Genomic DNA, 10,992 nt, shown 5'->3' on the forward strand with positions numbered 1-10,992 from the left:
AGGTAGTAACAGGAAAATGCACCTGCAATAAGCCAGGTTTGCTGAGCAAAGGGGATAAAACCCTTTCATCTTGTCCACCCAAACAAGTTTTACCTCCTTAACATTTACGGAATCTGTGCCTTTCTCTTCATGCCAACACCCCGTGCTGTATTTCAGACACTGCATTTCCTGATCAACCTGCTCTCAGTCTTGTTCCCTTAATTTGTTCTCCACACTGCCACCAAAGTAATTGTCACTGCTCTGCTTAAGGCTCTTCATTGGCTAAAAGAATCAAAGTTCACACTCCTTGGCTGGCATGTGTATTTGACCTTAACTACTGTCTCCTGTTAGTCTTCTTATACGTAAGAATCATCCTTTAGGTCAGTGAATTTTTTCAATGGTGTGCTGCAAGAATTTTTAAAACATGCATTACCTGACTAGTCAGAGGCATTGACCTCTTTTCCATTAGATTGTAAAAAAAGAAAAATACAACAGCCAATATATCAATAGCCATCCACTATGAATAAATTAAAACTATACTTACTTTTTTTATTTTTGTCAGATCAGCAAAAAGTATATTTTGGTGTGCTGCATAATTTTAGTAATTAATTTAATGTGTCCCATGAGATGAAAAAGGTTGAAAATCACTGCTCTAGATGGTTCTTCATCTCATGTGATTGATGCTTTAAAGCTATTGTCACTATTTTTAAAAAATTGGGGGCATCAATACCTGCTTTTAACAGTTGCACCCAAAAATGTATGCCGGAAGCCGGTCCATCCTTGCTGCTTGACACAGTCACTGCAGGAAAGAAACATCTGCACAGCATATGTTTCAAGGGACCTGGCGTATATAGCATACTGTTCTTAATATGTTTGCTCCCCTTAGCGCTGTGTGTTTTAACCAAGGTCACCTCTCCAAGAAAGGTTGTTTCCCCAGGTAGGAATTTTTCCCTGAAGTCAGGGAGGGGATGCCTCTCCTAGAAAGGTTGTTTCCCCAGGTAGGAATTTTTCCCTGAAGTCAGGGAGGGGATGAAACTCCTTAACTAAGTGCCAGGCGGGTAGTTAATCACTACAAACAATCATGCTTAAGCTACATAATCTTTACTCCCTGGAATGGAGATAAGAAACGCCCTAACCTTTGTAATAGAAATTGACAGGATTAAAATCAACTGGGATAAATACGGATGTAACAAGACAATAAAGAGCAGAACTTCGCTGGAGATCCAGACCAGAACTTGGCTGGAGATCCCGGCTGGAGATGCTGGCTAGGCTGCTGATCAACTGAACACTGTCTCCGTGTCCTTCCTTCTTCGCCGACTCCGTCTACGCCTTTGGGAACCCCTGGACCTGCTGGGGTTGGACCCCGGCATCTGGCGCCCGAACAGGGTTCCCTTAGGTAAGTCCCCCCGTACTTGGGACGGATAGGACTGCACCGTAGGGTGCTGCAGACCCCCCCCCCCCCCATAGAGAATAAGTAGGGTAAGCGGGTAGTTAGTACAGAACTTAGATTGACAAGATGGGTCATACTGAGTCTAAAGAAAAAAGACTCTGTATTAATCTTTTAACGCATATGCTTACTAACAGAATTGGAGTTGAGGTTTTTCCCAGTGAGACAGAAAGTTTTATAGAAGAAGTATGTCAATGGCTTCCAGAGGATGGAACTGTTAATTTAAAAACTTGGGTTGAAGTAGGAAAGCAATTAAAGAAACACCATGAATCTGACAAGGTCCTGCCATGTTTCTTTTCCCTCTGGGAATCAATCTGTGACACCTTGGCACCAGAGGCAAAAACGGTTGAACTTTCTCAAAATTTAAATAGTCCCTCGGCTCCACCCAGAGAGGACACATCATCATTGTCTTCAGCTCAATCTAAAAGCAATTTAGCTATGCCTACTGATCGGGAGGAGAATAAATATCATAAACATGACCATTGTTCCTTTCCAGTCAGTAGAGAGGAGAATGGCCCTCCCATTCAAAACAGGCTCCCCAAATTAGAAAGGAAGCCTAAACCAGGTCCTGTGGCTCCTATGAGCTCCATGTCTAAATTTCAAAGGGCAATAAGAGAAGCTGAAGCTAATGGAGATCTTGAATTCTCACTCTGCTTCCCAGTTATATATGAGAATGAGTCTGGTGGGAATAGAAACCCCACCTTGGAGCCTATACCTTACAAAGTACTTAAAGAATTAAAATTGGCCTGCTCTGAATATGGACCTCTAGCTCCTTACACACAAACCTTGGTAGAAACCCTAGCCAGTAAATGGATGACTCCTTATGATTGGTCACAGGTTTGTAAAGCCTGTCTCTCAGGAGGCGATTACTTATTATGGAAAACTGAATATGAAGATCTTGCTAGGAAAGCTGTAGCCACTAGCGAAAAAACCAGAAAAAGAATAACCCTAGACATGATATTAGGAGAAGGTGACTTTAACACGGCTGAGGAGCAAATGAATATGCCCACAGAGGCACTTACCAAAGTAACCAGTTGTGCAGTAAGTGCCTGGAAATCCCTACCTTATACAGCAGGAAAAACCACCACCCTTACAGAGGTTAAACAGAAGGTCGAGGAACCATATCAGGATTTCCTTTCTCGCCTCATGCAGGCAGTCAAGAGAGTAAACAATAACAAAGAGGCAGCCGATATCCTAATCAAACAACTGGCTTTTGAAAATGCTAATAATACCTGTCAGGCTTTATTAAGGCCGATTCAAAGAACAGGAACTATAAATGATTTTATAAAACAGTGTGCTGATGTAAGTCCAGCATTTATACAGGGTGTAGCTATAGCTGCAGCTCTCAAAGGGGAGACATACCCTCAATATGTACAGGGTATAGGACAAGCCAGCAATAATACAGGTAATAAAAGAAATATGAACTGCTACTCTTGTGGCTTATCTGGGCACTTTAGCAGAGAATGCCCAAATAAAAATAATAATACTCAGGCCAGATGGCAAGCTCCTCGACAGCCTGGAAATACATTAGGGAATAATATTAATCCTCCAAAAACCGTTTGTCCCCGATGTCAGAAAGGATTCCATTGGGCAAAGGAATGTAGATCAAAATACCATAAAAATGGTCGGCCTTTAAACTCTACAAATAGCTCCCAAGGAGGTTATATCCCATCACCTCAATCGGGAAACTTGAGAAGGGGCCAGCCCCAGGCCCCTGCAATAATAGGGGCATCAACCTTCAACCCCTTTGCAAATTTCGATCAGTCAGTGACCTCTTCAGGGCAACCCCAGGCAGTGCAGGATTGGACCTCCACTCAACCACCCATGCAGTACTAACCCCAGACTCGCCAGTAGCAGCCATTCCTACAGGAGTGTCTGGGCCGCTGCCTGAGGGAACCGTAGGTTTAATATTAGGACGGAGCTCCACCTCGTTACAGGGGATCTTAGTCATCCCAGGAGTTGTTGATGCAGACTACACAGGAGAAATACAGATTTTACTTTCCCCACCCACCACAACTATACAGATTCAGCCCAACCAGAGAATTGCCCAATTAATCCTGTTACCAATACATAAAATAGGGACAGCTGTTACCCAGGAAGCTAGAGGGGCCGGAGGCTTTGGATCTAGTGATGCAGCATTTTGGATACAAGAAATCCATGCTACTAGACCTACAAAAATTTTACAAATTCAGGGAAAACCAATTGAAGGTCTATTGGATACAGGAGCAGATGTTTCCTGCATAGCAGAGAAGGATTGGCCCTCTTCATGGCCCACGCACACCACCTCCACTTCCCTAGTAGGACTAGGCAAGGCATCTAATGTAAAAAAGAGTTCTCAGATTCTAACTTGGACTGATGAAGATCAACATTCAGGAACATTCTGTCCGTATGTAATTACAACTATCCCCTTTACATTATGGGGAAGAGATATCTTATCTCAAATGGGAGTTCTATTATATAGCCCCAGCGGTGTTTGATTTACTCTTGTTACAAAATATTACAAGAAAATGAGTTTAAATATTCCTCTCCTCATCATGTCCTACAACATACTCTATTTGTAATTAATATACTAAATGTAGATTCTGAGGGAAATTCCCCGATGTACAGGCATTGGAACCCTGATCTAACTAAACCTAAAGCCCTCGTCAAATGGAGAGACTTGCTTACAGGAGCCTGGAAGGGACCTGATGTACTTTTAACCCTGGGGAGAGGATATGCTTGTATATTTCCACAGGACGCAGACTCACCTGTGTGGATTCCAGACCGTCTAGTCCGACCTTATGTCTCACCGCCCGCCATCTCTGCCTCATCATAGCACACCTGACCAGTGCCCGTCTGCAGCAGATGTGCAGACCTGAGCTGGAACAATCTGTCCATTGGGAGGATCACATGTGCCTCCGTTTTGTCTTTCCACATGTCCCAGCTTTGCCCCACATCTCCTTTCCTTTTTCCTTTTTTTAAAATCTAACTACTTGTTTGCTGGTTCTTTGGCCTTTCTCCTTCTTTCCTGAACACAGCGTTTTCTAGAATCTCCCTACCCTACTGTTCCAGGAAGGGCACCTCCCTTTTATGCCGTGACTAGGGGTGTTTGGTATATGCCCCATACATGGAGTTGTCTTGTGCCAAGAGCCTGACATCCTGGGCTGAGAAAGCCCTGTTCCAGGACTCTCCTTTGTCCTGTATTGGCGCCTCTTACCCTTGTGCCAAGAGGGACCCTCTTCTTACAATCCAATTGCCCATAGCTGTTGCCTGAGCTCTCTGTTCATGCTGAGGTTGAAGCCTCATGGTGGCTGGTACCATGGATCTGTCTCTGGCCCAATGGCGTAAGCTAGGCCCTCTCTAGAGAAGAAACCTGAGTTCCCTATGATCAATGCCAGAGCCCCGCCAGCAGGCGAGGGAATCCAAAGGCAGTTGCTGGGCATGGAGGCCAGAGGGACATAGGCTATCAAGGAGACAAAACTGAACCTCACATCACCCTACTTGGCCCAGAGATGGCTGGTAGTCAACGACGGGTAAGACCCCACAGGGTGGGGCAACCTAAGACAGGCACAGTCGAGGGCCAGTAGGAGAGAACTTGGGGTTCAACAGAGGTGGGGCACAGATCCTCACCCCCCCCAATGGTGCAGGGGCTTGAACACTCGCCCCTTCTGAGGAAGGTCTCCTGTCCCCATGGCTGCTTCCTGCTTCCCATGCCCAGCTCAGATCGGGACCCAGGTAAAGACAGAGACTGGCTGACAACAGCTGCCCTCTCACTGCAACAGGACTTGTTTCCCATTTCTACCTTGGACCACAGGGAAAGGGGAAGCTGAAGGAAAGGGCTGTGTCAGGATGCTGCATTCTTCCCTTTCTTCTCCCTCTTTTTTCTAAACACTTCCATGCCTTGTAGTTCTTTTGCTTTCTCTTCTTTTTCTACTACCCTCCATTTTCCATATCAGCTGGATCCAGAGGGCACAGCTTACTCCTCCTCGGACATCGACACCACCATCAACCACGGCCCTGATGGACCCTTTGATGCAGCCCTTCAACTTGCTGACGCTTCGGGAAGCCTGTCGCCAGTGACGCCGCCCGCTAGCCAGACCAACAAAGACAACCAAACCAACAACTTGAGGACAGCTGAAATCCCTTGACTGAAGAGGCTGGCAACCTTCTACAGGAATGGGGCTCCTTCTGCGCTCCATCCACTATGTTTATAGCTATGCTCACTATCATTGCTTGCCACTCTTCTTCCGAGACTTAAATGGCCCAATCTGAGAGGAGGCCACTGATTTGCATGCGTGATCATTTAAAAAATAAAAAAGGGGAAATTTGCCGGAAGCCGGTCCATCCTTGCTGCTTGACACAGTCACTGCAGGAAAGAAACATCTGCACAGCATATGTTTCAAGGGACCTGGCGTATATAGCATACTGTTCTTAATATGTTTGCTCCCCTTAGCGCTGTGTGTTTTAACCAAGGTCACCTCTCCAAGAAAGGTTGTTTCCCCAGGTAGGAATTTTTCCCTGAAGTCAGGGAGGGGATGCCTCTCCTAGAAAGGTTGTTTCCCCAGGTAGGAATTTTTCCCTGAAGTCAGGGAGGGGATGAAACTCCTTAACTAAGTGCCAGGCGGGTAGTTAATCACTACAAACAATCATGCTTAAGCTACATAATCTTTACTCCCTGGAATGGAGATAAGAAACGCCCTAACCTTTGTAATAGAAATTGACAGGATTAAAATCAACTGGGATAAATACGGATGTAACAAGACAATAAAGAGCAGAACTTCGCTGGAGATCCAGACCAGAACTTGGCTGGAGATCCCGGCTGGAGATGCTGGCTAGGCTGCTGATCAACTGAACACTGTCTCCGTGTCCTTCCTTCTTCGCCGACTCCGTCTACGCCTTTGGGAACCCCTGGACCTGCTGGGGTTGGACCCCGGCAAATGTAGTTGCAAAGTATTCTCTAAAAGTACTCAAAATAGGTTTCTATAAGTAGAGGCCAAGTTCCTCATACTCTGATAAAATTAGAATTTCATTCCTCTGAAGAAAATATTTTATTACATGATAAGGTTAACTCATACCTAGGTGTTTTCTAGGCCTTGTAAAGTCACACACAAGATTAAAAACGATAGTTATTGTATAAAGTACTTATTACAAAACTCCAATAAAACTATAAATGTAAAATAGATGAGTGATTTTTAACACAATATTTGAAATGTCTAAGATCTATGATTATGATCCAAAGAGCAGTAATTGTTGAGTGAATAATACTGAAGCTTTAGAGAAGGGAGGCATTCTTCTCCTCCTCCTCCTCCTCCTTTTTTTGCTGGCTGCTCGTCGTTTATTTTCCCTTGGTGCAAGGCACATGTTTCCAGGGTGTTAGGAAGGCTCATGTGTGGCTTGGATAGTAAAGAGCAGGGCTCTCTCAATTTCCTTTTTGGTGTTTTGCTGTTTTGATACTAAAGAACCCAATTGCTTCTGCTTGCTGCAGCCTGCCTAGTCTATGGGGTGGGGTTGGGTCAAGGGAAGAGGGTGGTGAGAGGAACTCAAAGGAGCCTAGAGCCTCTGGAAGTCTGGTGGCTGGTGGCAGCCACTCAGGATGGGGCCCAGCATTGGCTTTGCCAGACTGGCCGTCAGGCTGCTGCCTTGTGGCCTTCCTGAGCCAAGTCAAAGGTGATCATGCTGCTTGAGGCCTGAGGAGATTCTGCATATTCTGGGGACTCCAACACTGTGGCCATGAACAGGAGAGGGGAGGCATACTTTTAAAGGCTATCAAAAAGCCTAGGTAGGAATGAACTGTAGAGAGCAGAAAGATAGATGAGGTGTTGCACACATCAAAGCATTAAACACTTTCCCTTTGAAGTGGGAATACTTGGAAGACACACAATTTCTATTGGCTTTTAACTTAGGTAGGAAGAATGGCCTGTATCATAAATGTAGAAAATTTAAATGATAAAGCAGTTAAGAAGTCATATCAAAAATATGTTATCTATTCTTAACATTCAAAAGCAGAATTTCCTCCCTCTTCATTTATTTAATTTCTCTGGTTTTGGTGTTTAAAATGTGAAACCATTCATTTCCTGCTCAAGGAGAGAGTACATTTGTTGAGAAAGCATCAGCCAAGGCCAGAATATGTAATTCTCATTAATCAAGTAAGGGAGGCTGAAGTCAAGATTGAGAAGAGCCATAGTTCGAGTTATTTTCTTTCTTTTTAAAATAATTTTTAAATTATTCTGCTGAATATTTTATTTTTTTAATTATTTATTTTTATTTCAGAGAGGGAGAGAAAGAAACATCAATGATGAGAGAGACTCACTGATCGGCTGCCTCCTGTGTGCGGCCCCCCTCCCCCCCCCCCCCCCCCGACTGGGGACTGAGCCTGCAACCTGGGCATGTGCCCTTGACCAGAGTCGAACCTGGGACCCTTCAGTCCATTGGCCTCAGTGGATAGAGCCAAACCGGCTAGGGCCAGAATAATTTTCTTAAGGTACAAATGCAATTACCCTTTCAATAGGTGTCAGGGATACTGTTTTTGTATTAACTCGTGTATGTGTCCTCAGTTACTACAAAGCTCTATTCTTTGTCATAACAATTTAGCTTACTCTACTGACATGAGATATCCTGCTGACATAACCTACCTGCTGACATAACTGTCTCTGGTGTTCCCCAGAAAGCATAACAATCTCTAGGAGCCTTCCTGAACAATTTTGAGATATGAGCATTCAAGCTGCAATGTAAGTGAGTAAGTCATGCTTGGCTTAACTACAGGTAGAATTCCAGAATACTACTTGGCCATTTGATTGGTTCCAAGAAATATGATGCTCATCCTATTGGCAATATACTTGGCAAACCACTTTCTCCTTCGAAAATGGTTATTTGCCTTGCTGTTGTTGCTGTGGTTGTGTTGCTTTACTAGGTTTAGTCTCAGAGGGTGACACTCAGCCATATCCACTTGTGGACTCTGCCCAGATGGTGGAAAGAACAGGGGTCCAGTCCTGTCCCCAATTCACTGGATCATCTTGGACTAGTTGTCATGTTCTTCCCCTAACCTGCTGCTCCTTCTCCACCAATGCCTCAGTGAATGGCATCTGTTGTAGGCTGAATCATGGCCCCAAAAGATATCTGGTCCTAATCCCTGGAACCTGTAAATGTTACTCTTCTTGGAAAAAGCATCTTTATAGATGCGATTAGGACCTGGGTTATCTGAGTGGACCCTAACTGCAATTACAAACGTCCTTATAAGGGAGTGAAAGAGGGAGATTTGAGTCAGATACACAGAGAAGGCAATGTGAAGAGGGAGATTAGAAGAGTCTGGCCTTGAAAATTGTAATGATGCTGCCACAAACCAAGGAGTGACAGCAGCTGCCTCTATACTTGTCCTCCTTTCAGTCCAGCCCTCGTGCTGCCATCAGAGGGGTTTTTCTAAAACAGATCTGACCACATGGATCTGTAGTGAAAATCTTTCAATGGCATCCTTTTTTAAAGAAAGAATAGTTTATTGATTTTTAGAGAGGAAGGGAGAGGGAGAGAGAGAAACATCGATATGAGAGCACAACATTGATCAGCTGCCTCCTGCACACCCCCTACCAGGGATTAAGCCTGCAACCAGGCATGTGCCCTTGACCTGGAATATACCCAGCAACCTCCTGGTGCACAGGACGACGTCCAACCAACTGAGCCCCACTGACCAGGGCTCAATGGCATTTTACGATACCTGTACGATGAAACCCTGACTCCTGAGAGGCCCTCCAACATCGCCTCCCTGAATTCTCCTGACACTCCCCTCCCCTGCACACTCATACCCATTCACCTCCATTTCCCTCACCCACACTCTCACTCACTAACCCCCCACACATAATCTCACTGCTCCACACATTCACTTGAGTCATGTTAAACTGAATTTTCTACATAACTAGGCTATTTTATACATCTGTGGTCTTCATATGCATTGTTACATCTGTAATACAAAGAAAGAAATCCTATCTCAACCATATGCTAACACATGCGTGGCAAAAATCATTATTCAGTTAGAAAATAGTTCTGTAAGCCCGGCCAGTGTGGCTCAGTCATCGAGCGTCTACCTATGAACCAGGAGGTCATGGTTCAACTCCCATTCAGGACACGTGACAGGCTTGTGAGCTCAATCCCCAGTAGGGGGCATGCAGGAGGCAGCCGATCAATGATTCTCTCTCATTATTGGTTTCTCTCTCTCTCTCCCTCTCCTTTCCTCTCTGAAATCAATAAAAAATATATCATAAAAAAATAGTTCTGTGAAATCATAAATCAAAACTAGGATGCCAAGGCCAGCAATCTTATTTTATCCTTCCCTTGAAAGGACTGACGGTTGAAATCACCTCCCTAAAATTCCACGTTTAAACATATGTATATCCCAAATAATGTTTTTCAATACCATTAAAAATGTCCATCAATAAAAATATATGTCAACATAAGTGGTTATTTAAACTATCTAATATAACATGCCAATATAAGTGGTTATGTGAATTATGCAAATCCCCATGATAAAAGTGAAAAAAGCAAGTTATAGAAAAATTATAATTTGCCACTGTGTCCATTGATAAAACAATTTTTTGTAAGCACACAGACTGCTTCTGACAGAATATGGAAGATAAGGGTGGGGGCTTTTGGAGAAGGGGAACAGAGGGGGAGGGAAGACAGGGAGACTTCTTCATTGAATGTCGTCTTGTAACTTGTGCATGTGTGGCCTATTAAAATAGAAAACAGCCCTCGCCAGTTTGTTCAGTGGTTGGAGCGTCCACCCTCAAACTGAAGGGTCGCGGTTTCCATTCTGGTCAAGAGCACATACTTTGGTTGCAGGCTGGATCCCTGCCCTGGTCGGTCGGGCATCGGGGAACGTGCAGGAGGCAACCAATCGACGTGTCTTTCTCACGTTGATGTTTCTCTCTCTCTTACCCGCTCTTCCACTCTCTCTAAAATAAATAAATAAATAAATAAATAAATAAATAAATAAATAAATAAATAAATAAATAAAAGTGTGAGGATTAACAACAAAGTCGAAAACAGCCTTCGGCAGTATGGCTCAGTTGGTTGAGCGTCATCCCGTGCACCAAAAGGCCACTGGTTCAATTCCCGGTCAGGGCATATGCCCAGGTCATGGGTTCCATTCCCTGTTGGGTATGTGCTGGAGGCAACCGATTGATGTTGATGTTTCTCTCTTTTTTAAAAATGTTTTTTATTGATTTCAGAGAAGAAGGGAGAGGGAGGGAGAGACAGATAGAAACACCAATGATGAGAGAGAATCATTGATCAGCTGTCTTCTGCACACCCCACACTGGGGATCGAACCTGCAACCTGGGCATGTGCCCTGACCGGGAATGGAACCGTGACCTCCTGGTTCATAGGCTGATGCTCAACCACTGAGCCATGCTAGCTGGATGATGTTTCTCTCTCATATTGATGTTTTTCTCTCTCCCTTCCTCTCTAAAAATCAATAAAAACATTCTAAAAAAAATAACACATTTTTCTCAATTCAAAGATTTATAAGGGTTGTACCTGGCCATTAACAGCAATGAAAGCTGTTGGGTTAATTTTTCTATTGAGCTCTGGGATAATCA

This window comes from Myotis myotis, unplaced genomic scaffold (assembly GCF_014108235.1).
Source record: "Myotis myotis isolate mMyoMyo1 unplaced genomic scaffold, mMyoMyo1.p scaffold_m19_p_5, whole genome shotgun sequence".
NCBI classification, from domain to species: Eukaryota; Metazoa; Chordata; class Mammalia; order Chiroptera; family Vespertilionidae; genus Myotis; species Myotis myotis.